The 15463-nt window shown below is 43.1% G+C and overlaps 1 protein-coding gene across 5 annotated transcripts in view; it reads left to right on the top strand.

The window, feature by feature from the left end:
* Positions 1-15463, top strand: part of TTLL11 (tubulin tyrosine ligase like 11) — a 125227-nt gene that overhangs the window by 23523 nt on the left and 86241 nt on the right. The window lies entirely within an intron of this gene.

The following is a 15463-nucleotide window of genomic DNA, read 5'->3' as shown; positions in this document are numbered from 1 at the left end:
AGTGTAAATTTCATATGCAACAGGGCATCTTTAACTCGAAAGAGAGCTCAAAGTGTGGTAGAAAACACGATAATCACACATTTTGTGACACCCCATAAATGTGCCTGAAATGTAACCAGCTGCCGCGACTGGGAGACCCCGATCTATCAGCGGAGACTCTGATTGATCTCCCTTATTACCAGCAAACATAGATTCAGCATAATCTGGATTTAATAGGATGTTACACAATGACCACACGCTGTCTGCAGAGAATAAAGTGATTTGTGAGACGAGAGGAACGTGGGCGGCTCCAACAGGAACAGAACCCACTTACTAAGCGAGCCCAGAAGTCTCCAGGGGAGGCCGCGATCCTGGCAATCAGACACCATCTTTTTATTGTTAGATTACCGGTATTATATGTAATGTATTTCTCAATATATTTCTCTTTCTTTTCATGTAAAATCTATATTATGGTGAAGGGTCAGCAGACCTTCACCAACGGGGACCCCAAAGAGGACAATGCGTTCCCTGGTGATGCCATGTGATAGACAGGGAAGCTCTGGTGTACTGTATATGACATTAGGTTATATATACAGTATAACACATGGGAACACGGCAGATGGACATGGCTGTTCCCTCAGCATTTTGTGCTTATTCCCCATATATAGGATTTATGTGGGACAGATAGCAAATGTTTTTTTTCCAAAAAGAAGGGGATTGGCTGTGTGTACTGTTGGATAAAGGAAATTCCACTTTGGTATTATCATATATTTACTATCTAAGACCCCTCCTGACAGAGCAGCTGATGTGGGAAGAGTGTCAGCTAACCAAGGAGATGGGTTCTGATATATGGCCCAGTCCTAACAACTCTTCTGGCTTTTTAGACTTAGTGGGGAATTGAATTAGCCATGAGGTGCCTCCGGATACCGCCTCGGTGTCTGGCTGCGCATATTGTCGGCCAATACTTTACAGAATCTCTGCTTATTCTCTCCACTCATCTCTATGGAGCACAAGAGATTTAAGAAAGACAATTGAGGTGATGTCTCCGCGGACAGTTCTAGAGACCCATTGTGGTACTTTGCAGCTGAGTGTAATCCCCCCTTAGTGTCATGGTGGGGAAGGAGCGGGGGCTAGGTTCAGGAAAAGATTGGATAAAAAGAATAGGGAATTGAGATTACTTATTTAATGACTACTGTCTGGGTTGTGTTTTCTTCACAGCTGTGATTTTTGACTATCATCATCATTTATTTATTTATTTGTATAGCGCCACAAATTCTGCAGCGCTGTACAGATAACTCACATCAGTTCCTGCCCCAAAAGAGCTTGCAGTCTAAATTCCCTATCATACACACACACACTAGGGTCAATTTGATAGCAGCCAATTAACCAGTTAATTAACTAGTATGACTATAAATAGATATAGGGAATATATAGGGTACAGTTCTGGGGTGTCAGAGATTAGTTTGTGTGGACAGCTGTGGCTATATATACAGTATATACATGAGACATTACTCTATATTCTGCTCTGACATTCTGCAAGCGCAGCAAAGCCTTCATCACATCCTCCCCAGCGCTGGGAACATGGTGTGCCTGGCTCGGGAACAAGGTAGCCATTTAGCTTGTATTGTCATTCTGACACTTCTTATGGGATTAAAAAAATGTCATCTTCAAACATACAAAGTAAAATGCCATTTGCAGAGCTTCTCATTAGCCATTAGCCGTGTGATCTGCGAGAGTTTAGGTGGAGACTGCCAAGATCTGTATTTACTGCATCCGTCCATCTGTATTCTCCGGAGTGGAGGAAACTACAGGGTGCTGGTTTGGAATAATATTATGTCATCTTATCTAATTGAAGTGCAAGCTCCTTGGGATAGGGAGCCTTCTTTCTTGTATATCTTGTATGTTTGTCGATTCATTTGTAGTTATTTCTGTGTGTTACTCCTTGTACTGTGTGTAAAGAGGTGCGTACCTGTTGTGATATAGAAATAAATATATACATGTATCATAATAGCCAGGCCTGGCACTATACTAAGCTCCTGTAATGTACACAGTATATAGTGACACCGATGATAGACAACACTTTCATTTATTGTAGCTCTCTTGGTGCTGGTTTTATGTATCACAACTAAGTTGCTTTAAATCAGTTGTGAAAATAACACCAAAATCAATGTTATAGAAGATCTTGTGCCTAGTAATGACCCCTGAGTATTACATGATAATAAATACTTAATTTCATCCCAATGAGGTATTATTATTAATATCATAGATTTGTAAGGTGCCACAGTGCTCCGCAGCGCCGTACAGTAGGAAAAATAGGACATGCATCAAACAGGGACATAGAAGGTAGTCATAATAAATGCAGACATGAAAACAAAGGGTACGGAGGACCCTGCTCATTAGATAGCTTACATTCTGAGTGGAAGAAGGCACAGCTGAAACAAGAGGAGCGAGAGTGGAGATTGGGATAGTTGTGAGGGTGCATTAGTGTGAATTAGCAACGGCCCTTGATAAAGTGGCTCCAGCTACACTACATACTACACGTCGACTTCGATGTCAGCCGTGGCACACTAAAGCAACATGAAATCTTCAAAAACTGTCCCGTAAAGCAGAACGTCACTGGCGTAAATCTCGCACCTCTAATGACTCCTTTACATATACTTCTGTCTACCGCTCCTATCGAAATGCTCTGGACACTGCAAAACAAACATACTTCCATTCTCTTATCTATGCTCAGGCTTCAAACCCCAAACGCCTTTTCAATACATTTAAATATCTTCTCAATCCTCCCACCCCGAACCCTCCATCTACTATCAGTGCTCAGGATCTTGCTTCCTACTTCAAGGACAAGATTGACAAGATCAGACTAGAAATGATATTCTCTTCCTCGACAAGCAATCAGATCAATTCCTTCCCACTACCCTCTGACACCCTCTCTTCATTTGACCCCACAAATGAAGAGGAAATTTCTACGCTCTTCTTATCTTCCTACTCTACCTCATGTCCTCTTGATCCTATTCCGTCGCAAATTGGTAGATCCCTGTCTTCTGTGCTTATTTCACCTCTAACTCAAATCTGTAATCTCTCGCTCTCTACTGGCATCTTTCCATCACTATACCAGCATGCAGTGATTACTCCTATTCTAAAAAAACAAGATTCCGACCCAAACTCTCTATCAAATTACCGTCCCATCTCTCAGCTGCCGTGTCCCTCCAAGCTTCTAGAGAGACTTGCCTACACTCGCCTCACACGCTTCCTTTGCTCTAACAACCTGTTGGATACTCTTCAGTCAGGCTTTCGTTCTCAACACTCCACAGAGACTGCGTTGACCAATGATCTGATCACTGCTAAAACTGAACACCATTACTCTCTCCTAATTCTCCTGGATCTCTCGGCTGCATTTGACACCGTTGACCACTCTCTTCTCCTACAAACGCTGCAATCCCTAGGTCTTCAAGACACTGTTCTATCCTGGTTCTCATCCTACCTTTCTAATCGCTCTTTCACTGTTAATTTCTCCGCTTCCCCTATCAGTTGGAGTACCACAAGGCTCGGTGCTAGGTCCTCTGCTGTTCTCTATCTATACCGCTTCTCTTGGAAATCTAATAAGTTCCTTTGGATTTCAGTATCATCTCTATGCGGATTATACCCAAATATATCTATCCTCTCCTGATTTCTCGACATCTGTGTTGTCCCGTGTAACTGACTGTTTTTCTGCCATTTCATCTTGGATGTCCTCTCGCCAACTCAAACTTAATCTTTCTAAAACAGAGTTAATAATATTCCCACCCACCAACAAGAGCATACCTGACATTTCTATCTCTGTTGATAACACGACCATAAATCCCACCCCACAAGCTCGCTGCCTAGGTGTAATCCTTGACTCGCACCTATCCTTTGTTCCCCACATTGACTCTATATCTAAATCCTGCTACATACATCTAAAGAACATTTCCAGAATTCGCACATATCTCACGCAAGACACTGCAAAAACCTTAATTCATGCACTCATCATCTCCCGCATTGACTATTGCAAATCCCTCCTTACTGGTCTTCCCAAGAACAGACTCAAACCTCTACAATCTATTTTGCACGCTGCGGCAAGACTGATTTTCCTTGCAAATCGTTCTTCCTCTGTTGAATTACTCTGTATGTCTCTACACTGGCTGCCTGTTTTGTACCGAATCCAATATAAGATACTTTTACTAACCTACAAGGCCATCAACAAAGCTGCACCAACATACATCTCCTCTCTTGTCTCAAAATATCTCCCAACTCGGCAACTCCGTTCTACACAAGATCTGCATCTCTCATCCACCCTCATTACATCCTCCCATTCCCGGTTACAGGACTTTTTTCAGGCTGCACCCACTCTATGGAATGCTCTCCCTCACACAATAAGACTCTCCTCTGGTCTACAAACTTTCAAGCGTTCTCTGAAAACCTACCTCTTCAGACAAGCTTATAATATTCCTCAGCCACCCTCTTAACCTCGCTACCTTTAGCCTGTTACACAATTTCACACAAGACAACTACCCCCTGACCAACATTGTTGTGTGACGGGATCATTTAGCTTTTGAGTCACTTTTACCTTTGCAGTCTGGCTGGGCCAAAATGCATAATGTAGACTTAACCTCATGTGTCAATCTCCCATTGATTGTAAGGTTGTGAGCAGGGCCTTCTCACCTCTTTGTCTGTTTTACCCAGTTTGTTTATTAGTTTATTATGTTTGTCCCCAATTGTAAAGCGCTACGGAATATGTTGGCGCTATATAAATAAATGATGATGATGATGATGATAGTATAAGAGGGAGTAGGGTAGGTGTAAGGGTGTACCAGTGTGAGTAGTATAGGTGGGAGTAGGGTAGGTGTGAGGGTGCATTAGTGTGAATAGTATAGGAGGGAGTAGGGTAGGTGTGAGGGTGCATTAGTGTGAGTAGTATAGGTGGGAGTAGGGTAGGTGTGAGGGTGTATCAGTGTGAGTAGTATAAGAGGGTGTAGGGTAGGTGTGAGGGTGCATTAGTGTGAGTAGTATAGGTGGCAGTAGGGTAGGTGTGAGGGTGTATCAGTGTGAGTAGTATAAGAGGGTGTAGGGTAGGTGTGAGGGTGTATCAGTGTGAATAGTATAAGAGGGTGTAGGGTAGGTGTGAGGGTGCATTAGTGTGAGTAGTATAGGTGAGAGTAGGGTAGGTGTGAGGGTGTATCAGTGTGAGTAGTATAAGAGGGTGTAGGGTAGGTGTGAGGGTGCATTAGTGTGAGTAGTATTAGGTGAGAGTAGGGTAGGTGTGAGGGTGTATCAGTGTGAGTAGTATAAGAGGGTGTAGGGTAGGTGTGAGGGTGCATTAGTGTGAGTAGTATTAGGTGAGAGTAGGGTAGGTGTGAGGGTGTATCAGTGTGAATAGTATAAGAGGGTGTAGGGTAGGTGTGAGGGTGCATTAGTGTGAGTAGTATAGGTGGCAGTAGGGTAGGTGTGAGGGTGTATCAGTGTGAGTAGTATAAGAGGGTGTTGGGTAGGTGTGAGGGTGCATTAGTGTGAGTAGTATAGGTGAGAGTAGGGTAGGTGTGAGGGTGTATCAGTGTGAGTAGTATAAGAGGGTGTAGGGTAGGTGTGAGGGTGTATCAGTGTGAATAGTATAAGAGGGTGTAGGGTAGGTGTGAGGGTGCATTAGTGTGAGTAGTATAGGTGGCAGTAGGGTAGGTGTGAGGGTGTATCAGTGTGAGTAGTATAAGAGGGTGTAGGGTAGGTGTGAGGGTGCATTAGTGTGAGTAGTATAGGTGGCAGTAGGGTAGGTGTGAGGGTGTATCAGTGTGAGTAGTATAAGAGGGTGTAGGGTAGGTGTGAGGGTGCATTAGTGTGAGTAGTATTAGGTGAGAGTAGGGTAGGTGTGAGGGTGTATCAGTGTGAGTAGTATAAGAGGGTGTAGGGTAGGTGTGAGGGTGTATCAGTGTGAATAGTATAGGAGGGTGTAGGGTAGGTGTGAGGGTGCATTAGTGTGAGTAGTATAGGTGGGAGTAGGGTAGGTGTGAGGGTGTATCAGTGTGAGTAGTATAAGAGGGTGTAGGGTAGGTGTGAGGGTGTACCAGTGTGAGTAGTATAAGAGGGTGTAGGGTAGGTGTGAGGGTGCATTAGTGTGAGTAGTATAGGTGGCAGTAGGGTAGGTGTAAGGGTGTATCAGTTTGAGTAGTATAAGAGGGTGTAGGGTAGGTGTGAGGGTGCATTAGTGTGAGTAGTATAGGTGGGAGTAGGGTAGGTGTGAGGGTCTATTAGTGTGAATAGTATAAGAGGGTGTAGGGTAGGTGTGAGGGTGTACCAGTGTGAATAGTATAAGAGGGTGTAGGGTAGGTGTGAGGGTTTATCAGTGTGAATAGTATAAGAGGGTGTAGGGTAGGTGTGAGGGTGCATTAGTGTGAGTAGTATAAGAGGGTGTAGGGTAGGTGTGAGGGTGTATCAGTGTGAATAGTATAAGAGGGTGTAGGGTAGGTGTGAGGGTGTACCAGTGTGAATAGTATAAGAGGGTGTAGGGTAGGTGTGAGGGTGTATCAGTGTGAATAGTACAAGAGGGTGTAGGGTAGGTGTGAGGGTGCATTAGTGTGAGTAGTATAAGAGGGTGTAGGGTAGGTGTGAGGGTGTATCAGTGTGAATAGTATAAGAGGGTGTAGGGTATGTGTGAGGGTGCATTAGTGTGAGTAGTATAAGAGGGTGTAGGGTAGGTGTGAGGGTGTATCAGTGTGAATAGTATAAGAGGGTGTAGGGTAGGTGTGAGGGTGCATTAGTGTGAGTAGTATAGGTGAGAGTAGAGTAGGTGTGAGGGTGTATCAGTGTGAGTAGTATAAGAGGGTGTAGGGTAGGTGTGAGGGTGCATTAGTGTGAGTAGTATTAGGTGAGAGTAGGGTAGCTGTGAGGGTGTATCATTGTGAGTAGTATAATAGGGTGTAGGGTAGGTGTGAGGGTGTATCAGTGTGAATAGTATAGGAGGGTGTAGGGTAGGTGTGAGGGTGCATTAGTGTGAGTAGTATAGGTGGGAGTAGGGTAGGTGTGAGGGTGTATCAGTGTGAGTAGTATAAGAGGGTGTAGGGTAGGTGTGAGGGTGTATCAGTGTGAATAGTATAGGAGGGTGTAGGGTAGGTGTGAGGGTGCATTAGTGTGAGTAGTATAGGTGGGAGTAGGGTAGGTGTGAGGGTGTATCAGTGTGAGTAGTATAAGAGGGTGTAGGGTAGGTGTGAGGGTGTACCAGTGTGAGTAGTATAAGAGGGTGTAGGGTAGGTGTGAGGGTGCATTAGTGTGAGTAGTATAGGTGGCAGTAGGGTAGGTGTAAGGGTGTATCAGTTTGAGTAGTATAAGAGGGTGTAGGGTAGGTGTGAGGGTGCATTAGTGTGAGTAGTATAGGTGGGAGTAGGGTAGGTGTGAGGGTGTATCAGTGTGAATAGTATAAGAGGGTGTAGGGTAGGTGTGAGGGTGTACCAGTGTGAATAGTATAAGAGGGTGTAGGGTAGGTGTGAGGGTTTATCAGTGTGAATAGTATAAGAGGGTGTAGGGTAGGTGTGAGGGTGCATTAGTGTGAGTAGTATAAGAGGGTGTAGGGTAGGTGTGAGGGTGTATCAGTGTGAATAGTATAAGAGGGTGTAGGGTAGGTGTGAGGGTGCATTAGTGTGAGTAGTATAAGAGGGTGTAGGGTAGGTGTGAGGGTGTATCAGTGTGAATAGTATAAGAGGGTGTAGGGTAGGTGTGAGGGTGCATTAGTGTGAGTAGTATTAGGTGAGAGTAGGGTAGGTGTGAGGGTGTACCAGTGTGAATAGTATAAGAGGGTGTAGGGTAGGTGTGAGGGTGCATTAGTGTGAGTAGTATAGGTGGGAGTAGGGTAGGTGTGAGGGTGTATCAGTGTGAGTAGTATAAGAGGGTGTAGGGTAGGTGTGAGGGTGTACCAGTGTGAATAGTATAAGAGGGTGTAGGGTAGGTGTGAGGGTGTATCAGTGTGAATAGTATAAGAGGGTGTAGGGTAGGTGTGAGGGTGCATTAGTGTGAGTAGTATAAGAGGGTGTAGGGTAGGTGTGAGGGTGCATTAGTGTGAGTAGTATAAGAGGGTGTAGGGTAGGTGTGAGGGTGTATCAGTGTGAGTAGTATAAGAGGGTGTAGGGTAGGTGTGAGGGTGTATCAGTGTGAGTAGTATAAGAGGGTGTAGGGTAGGTGTGAGGGTGTATCAGTGTGAGTAGTATAGGTGGGAGTAGGGTAGGTGTGAGGGTGCATTAGTGTGAGTAGTATAGGTGAGAGTAGGGTAGGTGTGAGGGTGTATCAGTGTGAGTAGTATAAGAGGGTGTAGGGTAGGTGTGAGGGTGCATTAGTGTGAGTAGTATAGGTGGCAGTAGGGTAGGTGTGAGGGTGTATCAGTATGAGTAGTATAAGAGGGTGTAGGGTAGGTGTGAGGGTGCATTAGTGTGAGTAGTATAAGAGGGTGTAGGGTAGGTGTGAGGGTGTATCAGTGTGAGTAGTATAAGAGGGTGTAGGGTAGGTGTGAGGGTGCATTAGTGTGAGTAGTATAAGAGGGTGTAGGGTAGGTGTGAGGGTGCATTAGTGTGAATAGTATAAGAGGGTGTAGGGTAGGTGTGAGGGTGTATCAGTGTGAATAGTATAAGAGGGTGTAGGGTAGGTGTGAGGGTGCATTAGTGTGAGTAGTATAAGAGGGTGTAGGGTAGGTGTGAGGGTGCATTAGTGTGAGTAGTATAAGAGGGTGTAGGGTAGGTGTGAGGGTGTATCAGTGTGAGTAGTATAGGTGTGAGTAGGGTAGGTGTGAGGGTGTATCGGTGTGAGTAGTATAGGTGAGAGTAGGGTAGGTGTTAGGGTGTATCAGTGTGAGTAGTATAGGTGAGAGTAGGGTAGGTGTGAGGGTGCATTAGTGTGAGTAGTATAAGAGGGTGTAGGGTAGGTGTGAGGGTGCATTAGTGTGAGTAGTATAAGAGGGTGTAGGGTAGGTGTGAGGGTGTATCAGTGTGAGTAGTATAAGAGGGTGTAGGGTAGGTGTGAGGGTGTATCAGTGTGAGTAGTATAGGTGAGAGTAGGGTAGGTGGTTTCAGAGAGCGTGTATAGATTTGAAGGCTGTGGGAAAGCCTAATTGGGCGTGGATTTGGAATTCCATAAGTGGGAGCAGCACGGAAGCGGTACATGATGTAATAGCAACACGCAAATTGTCCAATGTGTCATTAGATGGCATTTACCATGTTCAGATTAAACACATAACTCCGGTCTACTGGACACTACTCCCACCTGATGTATACAGGCGCTGTTGACCCTCCTCTAATCCAGGCGTCGAATGTACTGAGAAGTACACAGGGGAGCGAGCAGGACAAGTGTACAGGACATTAGGGCAATAACCAGCAAATTTATATTAAACCTTTCTGTACTGTATCTGATTGCTGAGTCAGGAATGTTTTCCACTTATATTAGGTGAAAATATTTATCATTTGTTTTGAATTAAAATCACTGCCCTGAAGAGCTACTGTGATCACCAACTTCTAGGGTTTGTTCATAGTTCGTACAAGCTTGTACACATTTTATCATTTATGACAAAAGCAAAATCCTCCGTATATTATGCTTCCTGTTGCGGTGATGTATTGTTTAATAAAAGGAACGTTTCATTCATAGCGGTATATCTTATATCTTTGTTACACCTGTTTTTTACTGCCCTACATTGCTTTTAATAACTCAGCTTCTAACGCTGACACGTCGCAGGGTCACACAATGTATGCAGACTTACATTCTTTTATTTATCATTATAATGCAAATACAGCAATGATTCATATGGGTAATTTTCGTACGTTACACTTGCTGAGCCATAGGGAGACGGAGAGCCGAGCAATGCGTCTGTAAGAGGAGGTAACAGGGAGATGGCACAGACACAAGCAGGAGTGTAACATCGCCGGCATGTATTATAGGACAGAGGAGTATTGGAGAAGGTGTTATCATACCCTGTTCTGTTTATTCTATATTGTGGCCTGATTCTCAAGTACGTACAGACAAGCAGACAACACAGATAAACATAATGGCTTTCGAGTTGTTCCTAATAAATGGAGCCAGTCATCTGTTGGTCTGTAATAATCAGCGGCAACGTAGGACAAAGTAGGTGAGAGGACAAAACTTTTTGGGCATTGTCTAACAAGCATCGTTTTTAAAAATCAACGTTGTTCTGGGGTTTTGCCAGTAAAATTTAAAACTGCAATTTTATTAAAGGGAAAATTCAGTGTGTGGGGTCGGTAAATATATTTCCAATCCCAATTTTGACTTATAAAATTGCTGTTTTAAATCCCACCAGCAAAATTGCTGAAAACCTGCAATTTAATAATATTGATACTTGATAAATAATACCATCGGTCTGCTGTTAAATACGTTTTAGCTGTAGATTTACCAAAACTTCTAAAAGGAAAAGTGTTGCCCACAGCAGCCAGTCAGATTCTAGCTATCATTTTATAGAATGTACTGGATAAGTGATAGCTAGTATCTTGTTATGGGCAACACCTTCGCTTTTCCTATTTAGAAGTTATAGCAAATTTACTTCTGTGCGATGTGCGGCTGATCATCACCGTGATGTTCGTCTGAGGGCATTTCCAGGTGCTAAGGTACCCAACATGACCGATTTTCCTACGCACCTCTGTCAATCCGCATGACCCGCAAGGAATTACATATTGCAATTTAATGTGAATTAGACTAATAAACCCCATTATTTGTTCCCTTTATGTGTGGATGTCGTCTGACATCCGGAAGTAATTAATTATAAACTTACAAGCCCGTCATCCTTATTCAGTGCGATGATATGATTCATTTAGAAGCCAAGCAGATATCAGTGGAGGAGTTGATCCATATGATAACACTATTAGAGAGGGTCAGTTAGGATAATGTGAGGAAACTTGGCACAAATAAAAGGGACAGTTGCTGAGACAGGTAATGTGTCCCTGGGCTCTATATATACACAAGTTGTGGTCGTCTTTTAATCAATACAAGTTTGTGCGCCAGTCATTCGGTTATTGCCAAACACCTGATCCGTGCTGGCCAAAAATCCATTCCCGTAACTGAAACCCCAGCTGTTCTGAGGCTTTATCTCAGCCGGAAAAGAGGATTGATAATTCCTCCCAATTTCCGCGCTGTTTGTCCTCCACTTTCTTACATTGTCTCATCAGTGGCACAAAGCGGACAGGTGACATTACAACCCGCTGGACAGAGATAAAGCGACATCTCTTCTTCCAATCAGTGGAGGCCCCAGCACTTTATAGGGCTTTAAGAAGAGGACAGCTCAGTTTCTGACCCAAGTTCCCACAGTTTACTTCTGATTTGGCAATTAATGAGCGAATTACCATCTGCAAGAAGTTGCAGCAGAATCCTTAATGTTCTTGATGGATGACAAAGACATGAGGCCTCTGTGGATCTTTTTTTATTTTTTTTTACACGTTCTCACAAAAAGCTAAAAAGCTGTAATTATTTCAGATAAAATGAACATGAGACATTGCTGGCATTTTCCAACGCTGCGGTGAAAATATGTTCCCTCTCTCCATCCATTTTTCATGCAGTCTCCTACCAGGCAGGGAAAGTGCGCCTTGACAGATTATTAATGAGGAATCTTTCTCTTTTCCATTTCCCATGGCTGCTGTGTTGCTCTGCCTTAAGTTTCTTTATTTAGCAATTTTACATCAAATGTGCTGGTGAAAATGAGCCCTTATTCCATTCTGACTTCCATCATTTAATGGACATATTACTTCTTATACTTTGTGAAAGTTGTTCAAAGTTACAGAAGAATGTGCTCTCCATCTCTCAAGGCAAAACGTCCCTGTAACCCATGATGTGGGAGGGGTCACACCCCGCCGCACAGGGCGTGGGAAGCCATCCGATATTTGCCCGCCATTCATGTGTGGATTTCGTCTCTTCTACATTTTTGTGGAGCCTGGCCTGGTTTAGGGGCAGCGGGTAAATACATAAGATCAGTGTCCCTCTGCTCACACAATAATGGGAAATAGTGTTCTTAATATAAACCATCGGTGTGTATCTGTTGCCAGCACTGAACATGGTACTATAATAATAATGTTTCATGTCTAATCGCTTAATCATAGCTTTTATTAGAGCTGATTGGCATTTAGTGATTCCTTTACCTTTTGCTGATTCCTTGAGGTCTTATCCTATCTGATCTATGACAACACTGAAACCTCAGAACTCTTCAATCTGTTATTAAAAGTTCTGCATCATAATGTCCAGGGAAGATGATATTATATGAGTCACGCTGGCACAGTGGTTAGCATTGCTTTTTCACAGTTCTGGAATCTTGTTGTTGATTCCAAGCTGTGATTTTATATTCTCTGTACAGCGCTGCATAATATGATTAGTGCTATATAAATAAACAATAATAAATATACATTTTGGAGCTGAAGATGTGTTTTGGAAGGAATTGGTCTTTACATCTGACCTAAAAGTGGAAGCACGTCCCCCTCCTTTTTCCGCTCTAGCTGTCACCCCCACATTCTTCCACTTCAATCCCTCCCCTTTAAATTGCAAGTTTTCTCGGGCAGCGCCCGCCTTCCTCTTGCCCCTCCCTTGGCACCTTCCACTACACTCGCCATCATTGTAATTGTCCAGCAATTGCCCTTTGTAATACAACTTAATTTATTTTACCATTGTTGTATTACTACTTGTATTTGCTACCAGCACTTTTCAGTTCTATTTGTGCTAGGTACATTTTTGTGACGTTTTGTTCGTGTGACCTATGTTTACCTTGTTTGTACTACCGCCATGTACGGAGCTGCAGTACTTTGTGGCGCTCTATAAATAAGCGCTAATAATAATAATAATAATAATAATAATAATAATAAACTCAGCGTCAGATATGTCTTATATATTCCTATAAGCAGTAATACTGTATATCCAGGGTTTGCAGGCTAGGCCGACGCAGTGATGTCTCTCTGAGGGTGGCGTACTGTGCTGTGTGATCATGTCATCGTTGGTCAGGTTATACAGCTGGACACTATGCATGGTATTGTATTAGCATTGCAGTGATATTTTCACAAATACTACAGGCAGTGGAAAGTAACTTTGGGCATAATTTACATCCTCACTTAAGATAGCAGAACACAGGATCCCAGTAAGCGAGCAGAGATTTTTCTCCCTGTCCAGATAAGAAAGGAAATAACTGCTGCACAGATGACTTTGCTGATTGGCAGCAGACCGCAGCGTTTGTATTTCAAGGTCATCGCTTTGGCTGGTGCCCGAACTGAACGTAATTACCTCCTGACAGATGTGGCGTATATGACACAACCTGCTCGTTTTGGTCCGGTTCCTGGACAGCAGATGCCCACTTCACATCTAGTCATGTCACCGGTTCATAACCCGGCTAGAGTGGCCGCACATGAAACACAAGCGTGTCGGGCACAGTCAGACGTGAGTTATCTCTTGTGTGCCGAGAGAGCGTGTTCCAAGCTTGTCCTGTTACCTCCCAGCAGCTGTTTTACTTTTGTTGCTGTTTTCTCTTTGATCTATTTTGCATTTTTTTGTGTTTTGTGGTTTGTTTGTTTTTTGCAGATTACTAATCACATTTCTATTGATACTACGTTATTTCCTTGTTGTTAGAGTCTCAGGAGCTGCTGTATAGAGTGATAATGTCTTGTATATAAAGCCTGTTTGATATTCGATCAACACACTCAGATCTAAAGTCTTTGCACAGATTATAGATAGTTATTGTGGTAGATGAAGGGCAGTTTTATGTCTTATGTTTTATCTGATGCCTGGGAGTAAAACTCTGTTGCTTTTTTATTTCAGCCCTTGATCAGTTGTTTGACTTATTCATATCTGGAGGTGCAACATTATATTTATATACTATCATTCAGTTATAGAGCACCAGCATATTCTACAGCGCTATACAGAGAATATTTAATCATTCAAATCAATCCCTGTCTCATAGGAGCTTTTTCTATCTATATTCCCTACTACACACACATTACGGCTATTTTCGGCAGAAGCCAATTAACCTACCAGTATGTCATTGGACTGTGTGGAAGGAAACCGGAGCACCCGGAGGAAGCCCACGCAAACACAGGGAGAACATACAAACTCCACCAAGATAAAACCATGAGTGGGAATCAGACTCATGACCCCAGTGCTGTGAAGTTGCAATGCTAACTAAATAAAAATATTGCAGAAAAATGATGTATCTTAGTAATAAACTGTAATGAATTTTTTAATTTGTCAAGCCGTAAGTACAAATCAGCTGTGATCAGGCGATGACTCTCATTGACCACAGACAGAGACATTAGCAGAAGTTTTCTATGCAGATGTTTAAACCTTGGTTTTGGATTGTCCTCAGCACTTATTTATAAACCTTTTGATTCATCGTCATTGTTGCAGTAATGGTTTAGTATATGGCATTGTGATGAATGATGAAAATGAAGTCAGGCAGGTTTTCCTAATCCCGGGTTCGTTGAAACGGAAACACTAGAGGGAGCTGCTGAGCCTCCTATAACAGAAACCGTAAAGATGAGGACAAAACATTTCAAGATTAATCAAGTCGGCACAGTGCAGCCATAATGCAAAAGGTTTAACAAGGTGCATCTGTGAGGATTTCATTTACAATTATTTAAGAGACGAGCCTGACCTCTTTGATGTTAAAGATGTCTGAGTCATCCCTGAACAGTTCATTGAGTGCGAATTGGGCTAAATTCATTCCTTTTAAAAGTTTGCATAAAAAGGTCTATTGTCCAAGTATCAATTTGAGTCAGTGATTGTACCTCAGCCCACTTAGAGCATCGCTCGGCCTTCCTCCCTTACAGGAAATCTATCCACAGCCTGTCGGGAACCAGCTTGACTGGAGCTTAATAGATTTGTCTATCAGACAAGGCTGCAAAACATTAATCTACACAAAGGCAGAATCCTGTATGTCACACGGGCCTGATGGTTTTCCAACACCCCCCCCTATATATAAATAGCTTTATATATAGGCCAAGCTCACACATTGGTTTCTCTTATCTTGTTTCCCTGTATGTTTTTCACTAAACAAGTTATAAACTGCTTAACGACTGTCCTAGCTCCCATCCCCATTCCCTGACATAAAGACTTGAGATTTGTTTGGCGAAAAAAAAAAAGGTCACAACTTTATTTTATAATCAATCTTTTGAAATGGTGGCAAAGAAAACCAGCAGTGCATCGATCAGCTCCTGCCATAACCATAAATCACATCAAATACGAGGGGTCCTTCATGCCCTTGGTGCATCCAGGCCCTGGGGATCCCACACCCCTTTTTCTTGGCTTTGTACAAGCCCCCCCTTTAAGGGTAGTATTGAGCATTTTAATGGCACTTACATTGAAGGGTATCCCCATAGTCGCCACTTGCTCCCCCCATGGACGCTTACTGCAGTGCTTCTCTGCTTTGCTGTACCTCGTCTGAAGGTAAAACACATGGTAAAATACAATACAACACATAACATATTTGTTTTTCTAAAAAAAACTTCTACTCTACATTCCTCGA

Source organism: Mixophyes fleayi, chromosome 9 (genome assembly GCF_038048845.1).
Source record: "Mixophyes fleayi isolate aMixFle1 chromosome 9, aMixFle1.hap1, whole genome shotgun sequence".
Taxonomy (NCBI): Eukaryota; Metazoa; Chordata; class Amphibia; order Anura; family Limnodynastidae; genus Mixophyes; species Mixophyes fleayi.
This window is presented reverse-complemented; position numbering and strand designations above follow the sequence as displayed.